This window comes from Lutra lutra, chromosome 8, assembly GCF_902655055.1.
Source record: "Lutra lutra chromosome 8, mLutLut1.2, whole genome shotgun sequence".
In the NCBI taxonomy this organism is placed as follows: domain Eukaryota; kingdom Metazoa; phylum Chordata; class Mammalia; order Carnivora; family Mustelidae; genus Lutra; species Lutra lutra.
Genome location: NC_062285.1, coordinates 103,901,270 through 103,919,446, shown reverse-complemented (window position 1 = coordinate 103,919,446; position 18,177 = coordinate 103,901,270). Strand labels below are relative to the sequence as shown.

Below are 18,177 nucleotides of genomic sequence, written 5' to 3'. Positions count from 1 at the left end.
CTCTCTCTCTCTCTCTCTCTCTCTCTCTCTCTCTCTGCCTGCCTCTCTGTCTACTTGTGATCTCTCTCTCTGTGAAATAAATAAATAAAATCTTTAAAAAATAAAAAATAAATAAAAAAAAGAAGTACTGGATCTCAGGTCTCATCCCAGAGTCTCTGCATTTTAACAGGATTCTGATGCATAATAGAATTGAAAAAGCTGTGCTCTACAGAATACCCACAAATATCCAACCTTGGAGATAAAACTTTGGAGGAAAAAACTTTGTAGTTTCTAAAGTGAAACAGCATAATCTAAACATCTCGGGAGTCATGCTTCATCATCTATGCTCTAGGGGCTTTGGATACTATTGATATCATCCTTTTAGAAATCCTTATCTCAAAAAAAAAAAAAGAAAAAAAAAAAGAAATCCTTATCTCACTTAGCTTTTCTAATGCAACAGCTACCTCTGCAGCTACTCCTACTTCCCAAATAACTGTTGACTCACTCCCACCCCTCCTTAATTGTTGTACTGTTACCATGAGTATTTTCAAAATTGTAACCCTAGGGAACAGCTGATCTACCCCTCTATTCTTTCTATCTCAGATCTACATTCTATACTCAAATCTCAATCCTAAACTCAATCTCTTTCTTAAATATCACCTTGAGATCCCTAAATATTATACCCAGATCACCTAGATTTCTCCCAGATATTCCAAAAATGTTCAAAACAACTCATTTTCATTCTTTCAAATCATCCTCTCTCCAACTTTGCTATGTAACTTGACTGTCACCATTTTCTCCACTGAACAATATGGAGTTGTCTTGATCATTACCTACTGTTTTTCTTCCTCTGTGTCATCTCTCTTATAGACTCTAATAATACATCTTCACTGGTCTCACTGTTTTCAGTCCATTTTTATTCCCAGACAAATCAAATCATTCCTCTCAGTCAACAGAATGAACTTTCCCAAGGAAGAATGAATGCCAACTGCTTTCTTTGAAATTGCTGTTGACCGCCGTTGTCCACAAGATAAAATCCAAGCCCTGTGATTTGGTTTACAATATTTCAGTACGTCCCCTCAGACTCTTACAGCCTCATCCACTCAGTGTATTTCCACACCATGTTCTCCACTGTCACCACACCTCTGCTCCTTGCCTATGGCCTCTGTTCCTGTGGGTCCATGGCTTTTCTCATGAGGTTTCCTTCATCTGAAATGCCAGTCCTTCCCTTCCCTGCATTATAAAATCCTACTGCTAGTTCAAAATCCTGCTCAAATCTCACCTTCTTGTTGAAGCATTTCTCAAGTTTCCCAGAGTTAATTTTGTCCTCTCCTGGTCCACAAATCTTAATTCTCCTCTAATTATTAGGTTAATGTGGGAATTTATCATGGTAAATATCTGCGTCCTGAGAAGATTGTTTTATTTACAAGGACAGGAATTATGTTATGTCCACTTTGCATTCTCAGCTCCTTTCATGGGTTTATAATGTGTTCAGTAACTAAATAATTGATTTGTATTTACTAACTAGTATTATCAAACAATGATTTATTATATCTCCAACTTTTTTTTTTATATCTCCAACTTTTAAGCAAGGGGGATTGTTTTAAGAAAGAGTTTATCAGAAGTATATTAAAGGAAGGAAAAAAAAATTCATCTTCATTGTGTCTTTATTAAGTGATCTGCAGTTTATTTATTTTCTCATTTATTCCTTATAATAGTGCTGCAAAGGTGACATCTGTTCCTGACTGGAAATATGAAGCTAAAGATGTTATATATTAACTTATCTGTATACATTATACATCTTAAAAATAACAGTACTAGAATTTGAACTTTGGTCCGTTAGATTCTATACAATCTTTGCTATGTTCTGTCATACTATCTTTTTTATTGCAAATTGATAACAAATTGCAGTATTTTAATGCTTCTTTTTCTATTAATTCATTGCCCTGTGGATTTATGTATATCTCCAAGATATAATAAGTCATTATTATTATTATTATTATTTCAATACTGTTATAAAATAGCAACTCTTCTAATATCAAATAAATCTACTTCAAAAGATACTCTTTAGCATTCAGACAATGTTAATAATTTCATTCAATAGGTCATTTTATAAAGAAATCAAGAATACACAATAAGACAATTTGAAAGAGTAAGATACTTTCACAGTATTTAAGCAATTCTCCTCAAAAATCTTCCAAGTAAACACTCTCTTTTGAATTTTTAAGCAACATTTAATCGGGGCAAGGAAACTGACACAATAATTATAGCCCACGGCTCCCATGTCCATTGCACAGATGATTAATCAATCAATCACAGAATTCTTTCCTCATAAGCCCTGTGGTAGCTTCAAAATCCATGGCCAGGATTCAAGCAATCCTCATTAATCAAAAGAATTAGAATGAGAATAAAAACTTACTTGAATTTCTTCTTTATTGTCTCATCAAAATATTAAGATTTGAGTGGCTCAGTACAGGATTTTTTTTAAAAGATTCTACTTATATTATAGTTATTCTAGCAGTGAACTTCCATGTAGAAGTAAAATTATATAATCTTATTCCTTAGTTTTTATCCTCAAAAATCAAACTGGACCCAGACATAACGCACACATGAATCATTAAAAATCAACAAAACATAATATCTCAGCTTCACACAATCTATCATTCCTTATTTTCATTAGGTACTACCAAGTTTCTTCTGAAAAATTCTCAGTTGAAACAGTGGGTATTTGAATTGTCTCAATTTGTGTTTAATTATTATGATAATTAAAAACATTTTTTCTTATTTATTCATTCAACAAATATCCTTTTAACACCTATTGTTTGCCCAGGTAAGAACCTGGAGAGCCACAACAACTTGCTAGGCAATTGGACTTTTGTCCTGATGCAGTAGGGAATACCAAAAGTTTTTGACTGCAGAATAAATGATAAATTCTCAGACTGAAGAGAGAGAGACTGAAGGAGGAACTGGGGAAGGAAGGAGGTAGGGACATTTAGTAAGACCAAATTTCCCATTTAGGAGACCAAATGGGAAATTGCTGCTATAATTCAGGCACCATTTGGTGAGGGTCTGAAAGAAGATGGAAGTAGAGAATATAGAAGTAAATGATTAATGAGAGGAGTTATAATGGTAGCTGTAGGAACTGAAGCAGAGGGAAGAAGTTAGGATGGTTCCTGGGCCTCTGGCTTGAGTGGCACAGGATGGTTACCTAGAGGCAGAGTAGGAAAAGCAGACTGAACATCCTTGGTATAGTTTCTGATGAGAAAAAAAATCAAGACTCAACTTCTAGATTATGTTACAGTCACAGAGTGAATAAAGTAACAGGATATACTTGGAAGCTGGATATTCTGTGGTGAGTAAACCCACCTTTACAGCGCAGCTAAGGTAAAGATCATTTTATGATCTTGTTGCAATGGTTCTCTTATAAAGTACATAAACACTTTTGGATGCTGAATGAATAAATAAATGAGAAATTGACTTCACATCCTTAAGGTTTTCAAAGTGGCAGACTGGTAAGATACTGTGAAATTTGATTCAGTTTTGTGTTCTATTTATTCTAATAAGCACATATTTATTGATGTAGTCAGGAAATTAATTCATCATGAAAGACTTTTATTGACTGCCTATATGTACTGGCATTATGCTAGAAAAACTCCATTTGGAAAATTAGATTTATACATGCCAGGCTTGTTTCGCTGTGGAAAGTATAACCCTTAAAACCATGTATACTGATTCAAACTCCTTTCTTAAAAGTGTAATTTGGGGGCGCCTGGGTGGCTCAGTGGGTTAAGCCGCTGCCTTCGGCTCAGGTCATGATCTCAGGGTCCTGGGATGGAGTCCCGCATCGGGCTCTCTGCTCAGCAGGGAGCCTGCTTCCTCCTCTCTCTCTCTCTGCCTGCCTCTCTGTCTACTTGTGATCTCTGTCTGTCAAATAAATAAATAAAATCTTTAAAAAAAAAAAAGTGTAATTTGGTATTTAATGGAAATTGAATTTACTGCAACCTTGAAAGGAGCAATATAAAAATATTAGGCAGGTGTGTACAAATGGTACAATAAAATCTTTCTCTTCCATGAATTATTAAACTAAAATGTCAGTAGTAAAAATCTAATACATTGGTTTGTAGCACAGACTTTAGAGTTGGGCTGCTTGCTCTACCTGAATACCAGCTTCGCTTTTGTTGTTCTCTGTCCCTGTTTCCTCATCTGTTAAATAAGGATGGTAACTTTACCTACCTCAAGGTTTTGTTGTTGTTGTTTTTCATCTTTTTTTTATTAACATATAATGTATTATTTGCCCCAGGGGTACAGGTCTGTGAATCATCAGGCTTTTACACTTCACGGCACCCACCGTAGCACATACCTGCCCCAATGTCCCTAACACAACCACCCTCTCCCTACCCCTCTCCCCCCTACCCCCTGCAACCCTCAGTTTACCTCAAGGTTTTTATGGGGTTTAAGCTGTAAATCACTTAGAAAAGTGTCTGGCTTACATAAGTGTTATAACAGTTAAAAGGAAAATTCAGAGGGATTCAGATGTACATTTGAGAGTCCCTGAATGAACTAGCCCCCACAGGAAGCTCTATAAATATTCTGATGAATTCATACAACATAACTTCCTACGTTTCTCAATCCCTATAATTCCTCTGCTCTCTTGTGCTTGGTCTTCCCAACACATCTTTGGTTCTCACCTATCACTTCTGAGGTTACTCTGTTTTAGGTTACTCCAAATCCCACAAGCATGGACCTCTCAGTACAGTAGTTGAGCTTTAACTCTGGTTCTCAGTCTCTAGATTTATAATTACCTTGGGACCATGATTTATTGAAAGCAAAGTTAATGAAGTCTCCTTCACCCTCCAATGTCCCTGGATACTACACGCTCTTCTCATTTCCTGAACTCAACAGTATGAATCTCTACAGGTCCCAGTAAGACATCCATGAAACACTATTCCCAAAGCAGCTTGCGTGGGATGAGAATTTCAGAACCTGTAATTCTCAGCAATGTACATAATTCAAAAAGTGCCTCAAATACAGATTTTATTGAATGTTTCTGTTGTATAATATACCGCTTAGATGAAAATACAGTTTGATATGCTTATAAAATGTAGTATATTTATTTTACTATTTCAACCAGTGTTTTGTTTTAGATTCGTACTCTAGATTTTACATCTAATTTGAAAGACAAGGATAAAATGTCTCAAAAAATGAGACATACTCAAAACAACAAAAACAATTTGCCTTGAAGAAGATATTGAACTAGCTACCATAAGTCCGAATATATTGTAAAACAAATGAAAAGAACATTCTCTTGTTTGTTCACTTTACCAGTAAGTTCGGTTGCTACAATTTTGCTCTGAGACCTCCCTTTTTTGCCCAGCTTTACACTTTTTCCCCTAAGTAATCTCTTCCACTTCTATTGTTTCAATTAAAACAAAAACAAAATAAAACAAAACAAACAACAAAAAAAAACAGGGTTAAACAACTTTCCCATGTCTATATCTCTGGCCTCACCTCTCTTCTGGGCTCCAGAGACACTAGACACTACTATCTAGAATTCCCATTAAATTATCAAATTCATGAAACCCAAAGGTGAATTCTTTTTTTCTCTCCACCTCCTTCTTTTCATCTGTTTCCACTATTGCATCATTTTTCTCCTTACTGAAAAGTATCACTATCCAACGAGTAAAAAAATAAATAAATAAAAAATAAAAACAAAATAAATGTTTCACCCTTACTTCCAAACAGTCTCCAAGTCCATTTTCCTAGTCAGAAACTCGTGCCTATTAACATTACTCTGTTCACTTTCCTACCATTTTAGTTGCAGTACCCTTCCCACTCCTCTCCCCAAAGCACATCTTTCCTCCATCCTGTCACCAAGGTTATACTCCTAAATTATAAACGGCATCATCTTTCCTCTGCTAAAAAAATCTCCAAAACAATCGTCCTGTACGTTCAGGAAATAAGTCCCATCTCTTAGACATAACAACCAAAGCCTCTATTTACTGACCTTCGCCCACATCTCTAGTCTTACCTGTCATCATACCCTGTGGCAATTTAAACACAGAGCTATCATAAACTCTTTGGCATTCCTTTCATTAAGAGGTAAAATCTTCATTCCACTGACCCTCTGCTTGAATCTGGGTGGGCTTGTCACTCCATCAACCAATAGGTCACCATGTAAGAAGCACCACGTTCTTGTGACTGCCACGTTGGAGAAGCTTTGTGTGGTTGCCATTCCGGCTAAGCTGCCAGACACATGGAGTGAAAAGTCACCCTGGCAGTGGATTCTCTAGCCACACCTATTCCGCCTCCCAGGAATCTGTGACACCTCAGCCACTCCACCCTTCCCTGTGGAAGTCCCAAACACTGTGAGCAGAGACAAGCCATCTCCACTGGGCCCTGTCTGATTCCAAGGCTCCCAAAATCCATGACTATAATCAAATGGTTATTGTTTTGCACAACTATATTTGGGGTATTTCTTTTCAAACAACAATGGATACCCAGAACACACTTCTATTTACACTTTTTCCTTGTCCAAATATTTGGGAGTTTCCTGAATGTAAATGGCATTTAATTCATGAGTGCCCTCATCTAGGCTCTTTCCTCTAACTGCTGTCACTAAGCAACTCTGTTGGATTAGGTAGCATACCTGATTGAACTACCTGTTTAAACATCTAGGTCTTCTACTACACTGTCAGCAATTTGAGTGGTAAAAACATCACCATATCTGGACCAAACATCTAGCATAACTTTTGGCACGCAGTGAGGGCTGGATCTTTATTTATTTATTTTTTTTTTCCTAAAGATTTTATTTATTTACTTGACAGAGAGATCACAAGCAGGCAGAGAGGCAGGCAGAGAGAGAGGAGGAAGCAGGCTCCCCGCGGAGCAGAGAGCCCGATGCGGGGCTCGATCCCAGGACTCTGAGATCATGACCTGAGCCGAAGGCAGCGGCTTAACCCACTGAGCCACCCAGGCGCCCCTGGATCTTTATTTTTTGAAAGGTCATAGCTGAACTTTCAAATCACTGATGAAAAAGAACACTGGCCTCTAAGGCAATATATGCAGAATCATTAGGAACAATATCATCTTTCATTAAAATATTTCATTTCACTTCCAAATGGTATTCGCTGACTGTATAGTGACTAACTCATCAAAACATAAAAATCAGACACAAAACAGTTATTCTTAAAGTGTATGTACTTAATACAAGCATAATTGAATAAACTATGTTTATCAGAACAAGGTAGAATCTAAAGGCAATTTTTTGTCTATGTAGGTTCTTTTAACTCCTCATCTATATTAAGAAATTGTATAAAAAATTATTTAGGACACCCTTTACTCCACTCTTATCTATTTGCCGTTAAGTCTTAGAGCCACACAAACATACTATGAGTAGAAGTCCCTACACAGAGTCCCTCTACAGTCAGACATTTAGTGCTTTTGATATCCAAAGAAAGAGAAAAACACGCTTAATCATAACATCACATTTGTCCTTTTAATAGCACTATTCTTAAGGACAAGGAAGAATACAAAGAAATCATAAAATAGGAGGTAAAAAAATTTCTTGGCTATGGTTTTAGTAGACAATTTATACCTTTCAATTATGGTTCTATTGGTACCATGTTAAAAAGGTAGAAATTCTCTCCTCCCAAATATACTGAAAATAGCTTGAGAGAAAATTAGGACGAGGTTACCCAACACATACTATAATTAAGTATATGGGAAGAAAGTCTTGAAAGATGTTTAGACAAAATAACAAATACAACAAAGTAACAAGTTTTGAAAATAGGAAAGCACACCCACTAACATTTTAAGACTGAGATAGATTAAAATATATTCCCTTATACATCTTATAATTGCTAAGGGTAGATAGGAAACCATACATTCAGAATTAAGATCCAAAGAATTCTCTGAATCAAATTCTTCCTTTATTGTAAAGACTTTCCCTTTTGCGGGATCCTTGTGCAGTGTTATAAAATGGAAACTGATGTGCTAATAGCTCTAAGAAAGAGGGAGGCGTTCAACCACTGGTGCAAAAATATCTTTTACACCTCAACACTAAATATGCTCCTTCAAAAATATTTAAGATGTTTTGCAACAGCTACATGCATATTAGAGTACGTGATAAAAATACGGTCCCTATACTTAAATTTTGCTGAGACTTCACTGAAAACAGTTATTGCCTAATCCATAAATGAGTCAGAAATTTAGCTTTTATCCACATGTGTTTCTTTTAGTAGCTGGGTGGTTGAAATATCATCCTGATTATATGTGAGACAGGTTACTGTGATAACTTATCCCATTAGTGAAATATGGTATGTAAATACATTATAACCTCTGTGTTATCTTAAATTTCAACTGACAGTTAATAAGGCCACCTGCATGGTCTGTTTTCGTGGGATCTCAAACCAGTAACTAAAGAGGGAGATGCCTATGTAAGATATTACCGCATCAAAGTCTCATGCTCTTTTAGGAATGCAGAATTTCCAGATAAAGGGCAACTCAGGAAACCAGGCTCATATTTCTTTCACAGTCTTACCATAAATGAAATTTTCCAACAATGCTTTTACTTACAAATAGCTCAAAGCATTACCCTGCTCCATGGATCTTTGCAATTTAAAATTTTCAGTGTAGAGTAAAATTGCATCACAATGAATTGAGTGCTCCATTACAAAAGATTATTTTAATGCAATCAATCAATCAATCAATCAATACCACATCTGGACCCTGAATACTAGTAGACAAAATTTTTTTGTTAAGCTAAAAATTTGAACAAGCTTTGGTAAAGACTATCCTGGTTGGTGAAAACGCTGAATTATTTAGTACTTTCAAAAGACAAAAAGTGTACTAAACACAAAATATGTTAGTGACTATTTCTTGGTACACATGTTCCTGAAAATGGCCTTTAATTATTATACTTACAAAATAATTATATAAATGCATGTCTATGCAGTGTTTGAAGATCTATGAAAGAGTCTACTTTATAGAGTCTTTATAACTGGAATATTCTCAATTTATGGCAAAGCAAATGCAATCATCACTGCATTCAGTTTCATGTTAATAAGGAATGGCCGGGGTTTCAAAACATTTCTGATGCTGAGCTTTGGTCTAGAGTCTGCCAGGGAGGGAAGGTTAATTCTGTTTACACATCTTTTCAGACTGAGAGGTCAATCAGAAAGGGAGAGACTGGGGGCATAGTCAGAAGTGGCAGCGCAGGAAATGGATGCTAAGAGGCAAATGTTGACAGTGCGCTTTATGAAGGAGGGGGATCTTAGACCAATAGTTAAAGTCTCATGGGCAAGACTGTCTCAGCTACAGAAATGTTACAAGTCCCCGAAATCCAATTATGTGCTCGTCCTGTCATTCCAATTATTATTTGGTTTCCTACGTAGCTCTGACTGCAAGAAAATAGTTCAATGGTCATACTGACATGATTATTATGGTTATTGTGAGACTTGCATTTTCTATTGTTAAGTCAGTAAGCAGAATACAGTCTCTATTGGAAAACAGATTAATATAAAGTAATTTCATATGGTACAAGATTGAAGTTATAATAACCAAGTCTACGTTGTCAGTGCTCTATTTGAGAAGAAAGTGTACCAGAAATACTAAAAACCAAATAGAGCCCAATGTCGAGTGCTTGGGAGACAATGTTCATAAAATGTATTAGTTATCCTGAGTCATTGTGATGATACACGAATCACATTTTGGTTGTTTTAAGAGCAAATGATGAAATACTGATTTCATCAATAACCATCAATAACCATCGTTTTACGTAGACATTTATGTCAAAAAACACAAGTCTTAACTTGTAAATCAATAGCAGTCTAATACTTTAAAATGTATATTATATTCTCCCAATTCCATTAAAAAGTTAGAGTATAATTGTGATATTTTTATTTTCTACCCGAAGAAATTAGGTTCAGTTAATTGACTTTTATTTTTTTAAAGAAGAAAAGGAAATTAACAGAACCAAAATTGATTTTGTCCATGTCTTCTGAGACTCAAATTTACATTATTCTCTTTTTCCTAATATGATGCTATTAATATGCTAAAAGGGGAATAATTAAAGTTTAAGTTTCCAACATCAAGAATGACAGGATTGAGAACAAGTGACATCAATAGACAAGAGACTTCAACAGACTTTGAAGAACTGAAAATAAATGGAATAGAATTAATGGAGAATACATAGGAGAGTAGTTTCATCCTGGTGTACACATGGAGGAAGGTTTTAGTCTAGAAAAATAGGAGGGAAGCTAGACTAGGATATTGAAGAGAAAATGAAGGGATTATAAAAAGGAGATTAATCAAATATCTATGTCAAACACTATCAATGACCGCCCCATGGCCAGATATAAGGAAACAAATTAGTTAATCATCCAAATAAACAGGAAGCAATGTTAACTACAATAACTGAATAATCCCAGAAAAATGATGCTGGCAAAAATGGGTCCCTCAATATACCTTGACTGATCCCTCTAAAGCATCGTCAAATGAACTCTGGTCAATTCTTTAAGTTATTGATCAGTTTATGATTGCATTCAAACAAATACCAACGTTCAATAGACATTCAAGAAAGTCTTTGAACAGGAAATATACATCCTGATTCTACAGAACATATTGCTAATAGTCATTAGGTAAACACTCCATTGGTTTGAAAGCTTTTAGAATCAATCTGTAAAGTAGAGTGTAAATCACAAGAACCTTAATTTTAAGAAAGTGCAGATGACGAGATTGGAAATTGTTAGTGGATGAGGGGAGAATAAGAAATGCCAATAGCTGTATTTTATAACACAGAATGGCAAGAGATATTCTACAGTTGACTGAGAAAGAACAAAGATGTTATTTCATTACATAAAGTTATAAAGTTAACCAATAAAAGAACTAAAAAGAGTGAAATTTAACTATGTGGTAGCACTCCTAGAAAGACCCATCCATACACTACTGACCACCTCACTTTTTAAGTTTCCTCTAGGACTAGGTCCTTGCTATCACCCATTGTCTCAACACAAGTGAGCTTCTGACCCTAATCCTCGTCTTCTTCTCCCCATCTATACACATATTTTTGGTGACTTCATCACCTCTAGTCTCATAGTTTCTATTATTTCTATATCCTTGTATCTCCAGAATTTTTGTCTATAGCCTTCATCTGTCCCTTAAACTCTAGTCTTGCAATTCCAATTGCCTTCTTAGTCTTTCCACTTGGATATACCTAGCAGACGCCATAAAATTGGCATGTTTATAAGTAAATATTTGACCTTCTCCATACCAAGCCTCCTCTTCCCACATTCTTTCCCTTTTCAGTAAATGGAAACATCATCTTTCCAATGAAGAGTCTCCTCTCTGTTTACCAATCCCACTGCAAGTCTGGTCTAATTCTACAGATAATGTCTTCAAAATATATTTCGAACTGACCTTCCTCTCTCGGCTTCCAATATGGTACTCCAAGCTTTTCTCCACAACCCCTTGTTTTCACCTCTTCCTCACTATAATCTATTCCCAGCAGAGCAGCCAGACTGACCCTTTGATTTTTTTATACCTGTTTATGTTCCTCCTCACGGTATATGGTAACTTTCCATCCCTCCTGGAGTAAAATCCAATGTCCTTCTAATGGCAACAGGGTATATTAGTTCTCCCTGCTCTTGCTCAGAATTAATCCTACTCTTCTCCTGCCTCCTTCCTTCTGATCCATCCCAACTGTGGTATTTCCTTTTCTTAAAATAAACCAGACAGACTCCAAACTCAAGGTCTCAGCTCTTGTCTTCTATCAGCCTGAAAATCTCTCCCACAACATAACCACAACCACTAACTAGTTCTCTCACCTCCTCTCCTCAAGATCATCAGAGTGAAGATTTTCCCAGAACCCAAATTAAATTTGCATGAATGTAGCTTCTACACATCATGTTTCCTTTTTTCCTGGTTTATTTTTCTCCAGCATCAGTGGTGCAGTTAGTGGTACATATTTTAATATTTTATTGTCTCCCATCAATAGGATGTAAGCTTCACAAGGGCAAGAATTCCTTAATCTCTTTTGTCCTCTGCTCTATCTTTAGTGCCTGGAAGAGTGCCTGGAACATACTAAGTGCTTAATAAATATTTATTTGTTGAACACATTAATGGGAGATGGGAGAGATGGGGAGTATGTGAATCAAAAGATAATGATCAAATTAATGAATAAAACTTAGAGGCAGAAGTATTTTATTTGGCAACATGGGAAAGACTACTAAAGTAAATACCTAAAATAATTGAAGGGCTTACCTCTGTGTACCTAGACTGGCATGAAAACGTCTGAGTATTAGGCTGTTATTTTTAATATTGAGGATATTATTACTTTGCATTACTTTTATATATTTAATAAAAGTTAGAAGTGGAATGGACAGAACTGATCAGAGAAAGTGAGAAAGTAGGGACCAAGGATGAGGCTGACTTGAGGTTTCCAACATGAGTCAGAATATTTCATTATATATGTGACGTGATCTTAAAGGGGGTAGAAGGTAAGGTAAAAGTAGCTGGGTTGAGTGTCTATTACGTGCTAAGTGTTATGCTATGGGGGCACTTTATACATGAATTACTCTGTGAGGCCTTCTCAATGCCCTCTTGAGGAAGTTATCTCCATTCTGACTGCAGAGGTAAGAACACTGGTATTTGAACAGGTTAAAATCATTTGCCCAATGCCACACCATTGGGGATTGGCAGGCGGAATTTAAACCCATGTTTGTCTGACTCTAAAATAACTAAAATTATATAGATCTTGCTTCGTCTATCACAACAGAAGTATAAGTAGTTGTCAAGCTTTTAAAATGGTGAAATAAAAGCACAGAACATAAGAAAAGCATGTATGTTGTGTATATATGCTCTTTTAAGATTATGCCCTCTTGGTTTCCTAAATCAAGCAATTGAAGAGTAATTTCCTTCCCCTCAGTTCTTTTTCTCTAGGAAAGAAAAAAAATCTTGCCTTAAAAAAAATTCATAAATGTCCTTTGTGTTTTGTTTTGTTTAAAGTTTAATTGATTCACTGACTTTTTTGAAGAGCACACTATAGGCCACAACACAGAGCTGAGTTAAGAAACTAATTGAAGCCAGGTTCATGAGGGCTTAAATTACCAGAGCCTTCCTGTCATCTTAAATTAAACTTCCTCATATACTTTGCAAGATTTATAACCCCAGGCTGAAAAGCTGTAAACCGTCCCAGTTTCTGAGTGAATCCCCCAGAAGGAAATGATGTTTCCTGGAAAAGAGAAAGGCAAATGTCCTTAATGGGAGGAGGGTTCTAAGAGCAATGTGTGTGGCAGGGGTCATGGGAACCTTGGAAAGGGACTGCAGAGGAAATAGACAAGTCACTCAAAGAACATGTGTCCATAGATTTTGCTCTTTGACTTGCGAGTCCTTATTGAGAAAGTTCATCTAAACTGCAAGTGGGCGCATATTTGATTTTCTCCTACAAATAAAAAGCAGAAGGGCAAATGTGGAAATCATAATCTCCCAAATTCTGAAAATAGCAGTTATAATAGACTTTTCAACATTACTGCCTTTCATGTTTCTATGATCTACACAATTTCATACCTGTCTCTACCTTTATAATCAATTTCTTTTCTTTTTACATGCTTTCTTTTTATAAAACATAAACATGTTTGTTCACACAATTCAATAATCACTATTTGTGAGTTCGTAAAATTCACTATTTAATAACAGGAAGGAAAACTATTTAATAGTCTGAACAACAATTAAGCTAAAAGGTTCACATTTTATTTTATTTTATTTTTTAATTTTTTTGGGGAAAGGTTCACATTTTAAAGGAAAAACTACTTTTTTGTAAAGCTTTTAGCAAATAAAAATCATCATCTTTTACAAATGCCATCATGCTAATAACTCATATATAACTGAACAGTACATAAGAAAAATGAATTTTCAGTATATAATTTTCTTTCACTATAATTATTTACCAGATAGTCTCAAGAAAATTATCCATTCAGGACATGCATTCTGCTCATTGTTGGCTGGTCTCATGTGCCAGGCATTGTGAATGATTTTGGTGAAATTAAACTTCCTGTTACCTTTCATGTCAAATAGAACTTTCATTGTCAAAACTCAACACAGGGAAAAGTATGATTAGCAGAAATATCCTGATGCTCAAACCATATTTACTGATCAAATGAATTTTGAGTTGGAAAATATAGTGTTTATTTCTACTTTGCTTTCTAGAATAAGAAATTGGGGCGCCTGGGTGGCTCAGTGGGTTAGAGCCTCTGCCTTTAGCTCAGGTCGTGGTCTCAGGGTCCTGGGATCAAGCCCCGCATGGGCTCTCTGCTCAGTGGAGAGTCTGCTTCTCCCTCTCTCTCTGCCTGCCTCTCTGCCTGTTTGTGATCTCTCTCTCTGTCAAATAAATGAATAAAAAAAAAATAAAAAAAAAATACTTCCCCATCTCTTAGTTAATACTTGGAGAAAATAACTATGATTTCAACTCTTAATTTTTATCACTTTATATTAAAACATTTTCACATCTTCCCCGTTGATTGAAGAAAGGACCTTTAATCTATTATTTTTTTAAAGTTTCTTTCTTTCTTCCTCCCTCCCTTCTTTCCTTCTTCCCTTCCTTTTTCTTTCCTTCCGTCCTTTTCTTCTTTTTCTTTCTCTGTTTCTCTTTCTTTTCTTCCTCCTTGCCTCCTTCACTCCTTCCCTCCCTGAGTCCCAGCTTTATTTTAATATGGATAATATAAGTGGATAATTCCAGCAACAACAATAATAACAATCTCCACTGTATACCATTTTGAAACTAATTGTAGTTCAATATCATGACCACCCCCAAAATCAAGAACAAATTTAATTATTTTTATTCTATAAATTTTATAAATACACACAATTTTCACTATGAATCACTTATAATTTTAAATACTGATGTTCTTACTTAAAATTGGAAGCAGCCATAACAAAAATTTGTTAATTCTTACATTATCTTGTTGCAGAAATAATTGTTGAAAATTGTGTGTAAGGCTCTGTGTTTATCCCTTGGGCTATACCAGTGACTAAAATATAAAAAAATATATGTATTATTAGTGCCTGTATTAATAGTGCCTACCTTTTACAGGGAAACGGCAATAATAAATGATGAATATAATAAATAAGTACATTGAGATTAATGGTTGATTAAAGGTAAGAAAAAATAAAAAGTATGGCAAAGTACAATGGGGAGTGAACATGGGCAGCTTGTAGTAGTAAAAGGGTCTTAGTCAAGGTAAGCATCAGTGACAAGATAACATGTGGGCCATTGCCTTGAAGCAGGTGAGAGATTTAACCAAGCAGCTAGCAGACAGAGTATTCCAGGCAAAGGAATCAGCAAAAGCATGTCTCTGAAGGTGGGAGCAAGCCTGGGCTATTTGAGACCATTGCAAGGCTTTGAGCAGGGAGTGATGTGTGCCTAGTATGTTCAAAATGTTTTATATTGTAGTGACTCAGGGAACCCAAAAACAACCTCATAAGATGGATGCCATTTTTAATTCTTTTAACAAATGAGAACACTGATGCACTGAGAGGTCAGGCAAGTTACCTGAGGCCCCACAATGAGGAAGTGTTGAAATTCAGATCCAGGTGCCGGCAGTTTGATTCTAGAGGGAAACTTTGAGTAACTAGAGCTCTAGTTGCCACTGGAACAGGACACACACACACTTGCACATGTGTACACACACACTCGCGTGGGTATGTCCTCATGTATATGTACCTACATATCCACAAATATATATGCACAAGAGTGGAGAAAGAGCTGAGAAACCAGTAAAGGAAAGTTTGTTAGGCATACTCTGGTCCTCCTGGTCCATGTTTTATTTTCTCTCTTGTGTACTTGTTAATGTTTAGGTCTAAGTGTTTGTTTGAATGAAAGAAGTTTCAAATGACTGAAAACATTTGGAATTATTTGCAAAATAGAAATTCTTAATGTATAAAATAAATATTGTGGGAATATATGTAGTTACATCAACTTATTTTAAATAAAAAGAACAAAACAAAACTCTCATTGAGCTGAAATCATGTGCCCTTAAAATTTTTTATGAGTTGACAGAGAAGAAATATAAGAATATTTTCTGGCAAAATATCTAGAATAATAAAGCAACCAGTCATTTAAGCTATTTACTTCGGAAGAGCTTTAGAATTAACAGAAAGTCTTCATAAATCATGACTTACGACTCACATCTGAAGCAAATGAAGATAAATGTGTCACTGGGTTTTTTTTTCTCTGCATTAATTATCTTTGTTTTACTATGTAGACATAAAGTAAACATCCTTTCTTATGTATATACTATGGCTTTTGAAAAATACTTAACATATATTGTTGTAGGTAAGTCCACATAAATTCTAATTCATAGGCTGTTTCTCTGTACCAAATCTATGTAAATGGAAATAAGTATTAATGTTTGAAATATAATATTCTGCAAAACAGATAATAAATTCTATTAAGATGAAGACATGTAACTCCTGTACATCAGGGTCATAACTATTATATTTAGTATAGCACGTACTCCACATTATCAACTCATTATCAGTCTACCAAGTAATTAAAAGTAATTAAATTTATCACAAGGCAAATTCTTTAAGAGTCTACCTCAGTTTTAAAGGACACTGATGAAAAGAATACTTCTCAAAATCTTCCAATGGAAAGAATAAAATTGCTCTCTCCAAAATGGTATAAAATTACATGCTTACTATATATAGGGCTTTATATTTTTAAATAAAATATTGTTCCATAACAGCCCTGCATATCCAGCAAGAATGAGAAAAACAATCTCCCCAGAAGGGTCATAACCACTGAGAAATTCTAGGCAAGAAATTCCACATGGCAGATACAGAAATAGATTGAGGTAAAGCAAAGACAAATGATACTGCGTATCACTTCCAGAGTTAACATGTTTAGTATAATACCACTTAACTCCCTGTTTTATCAGCTACTATTTTTGCTTCTTGTCCATTCAAATAACTTAAACCAAACTCTAGAAAATATTATTTCTGGCAGTTTTCAAAATCTGGATCTCTTTCTACCAACCATCTCCCCCAAATAATAATAAATAATAAAAAAAGATATTTCCTTCCCCCCCATTCTTAAAGAAATCCAAAGAACTTCCCCTGTAGAGAATTTTGTTTTCACTTTGACTTTTGTACAATTTCACTTACATCACAAAAAGCCAGGACAAGCTTTAAGAAGAAAAGCATATCTGCATTACTGACTAATGAGAAACATCTTTTATCACTCCCTGAACCATGCAGTATATTCTCTGTTTTTTGATAAAGTTACAATTTTTCTTTATTGACTTCATAATTCATTAGTGAGTCAAATCTGCCCAAATGAATAGAGTTTACTTGGTCATACAGAGAAAAGAAGTATTGCTTAATATGAAGAAAGGGCTGGCTGGCAGATGAAAGAGAAGAGGAAATCTCAACTGTTGAATATTTGACAGTAAGTGGGGGCAGGGGAGGTGGTATGTGAATGTAATTTCGAATTTTACTCTAACTTTGTGAGTCAATACTAAATACCAAAAATAAACTCAGGGTACACTGAGCAGTTACTAGGTTTCACGCTTGCCTTCTAAGATGGAAAAAGTTAAATATTTACATCTGTTTGATATGTATATATACTCTTAAAGATGATGAATATTTGCATATTAGACACTCTCCCTCTGAAGGAAAAACAATCAGCTATTTACACAATAGAGCTAATGACCCAATACCCCGGTCATTGGTGAGGAACAAATGAGCAGTATGCAGGAAACTTGTTAATTTCATTTCATTCTGTGATCATTTTTTTGATGTGTCAATTTAGCTAGGCTTACTTAGTCCACTTGTTCAATCAAACAGTAATCTAGGTGCCGCTGAGAAAGTATTTTGTGGAGGCAGTTAAAGCCCATAGGAGCTGACTTTAAGTAAGGGAGTTTATCCTAGATAATCTGGGTAGGTCTGATTCCCTGCTTGAAAGGTCTTAAAGGCAGGATGGAGGCTTCCTTGAAGAAATTCTACCTGTATATGAAAGTTCTGGTTCCCGCTGAGAGAGTTTCAGCCTGCCCTTCCTGCTGGGATGCCCTTAGGGTTTCAGACTTGCCCAGCTAGTCCCAAAGACCATGTAAACTAATTCTTCACAGTAAATCTCTTAATCCCTTCCTGGTTCTGCTTCTCTGGTTGATCCCTGACTGATATAATCCCAAATTGGAAAACAGTGCT

The 18,177-nt window shown here is 35.5% G+C and overlaps 1 protein-coding gene across 3 annotated transcripts in view; it reads right to left on the bottom strand.

Annotated features, from left to right (window-relative positions):
- NAV3 (neuron navigator 3) overlaps positions 1-18,177 on the bottom strand; it is a 617,699-nt gene that overhangs the window by 234,164 nt on the left and 365,358 nt on the right. The gene's annotated exons all lie outside the window — the stretch shown is intronic.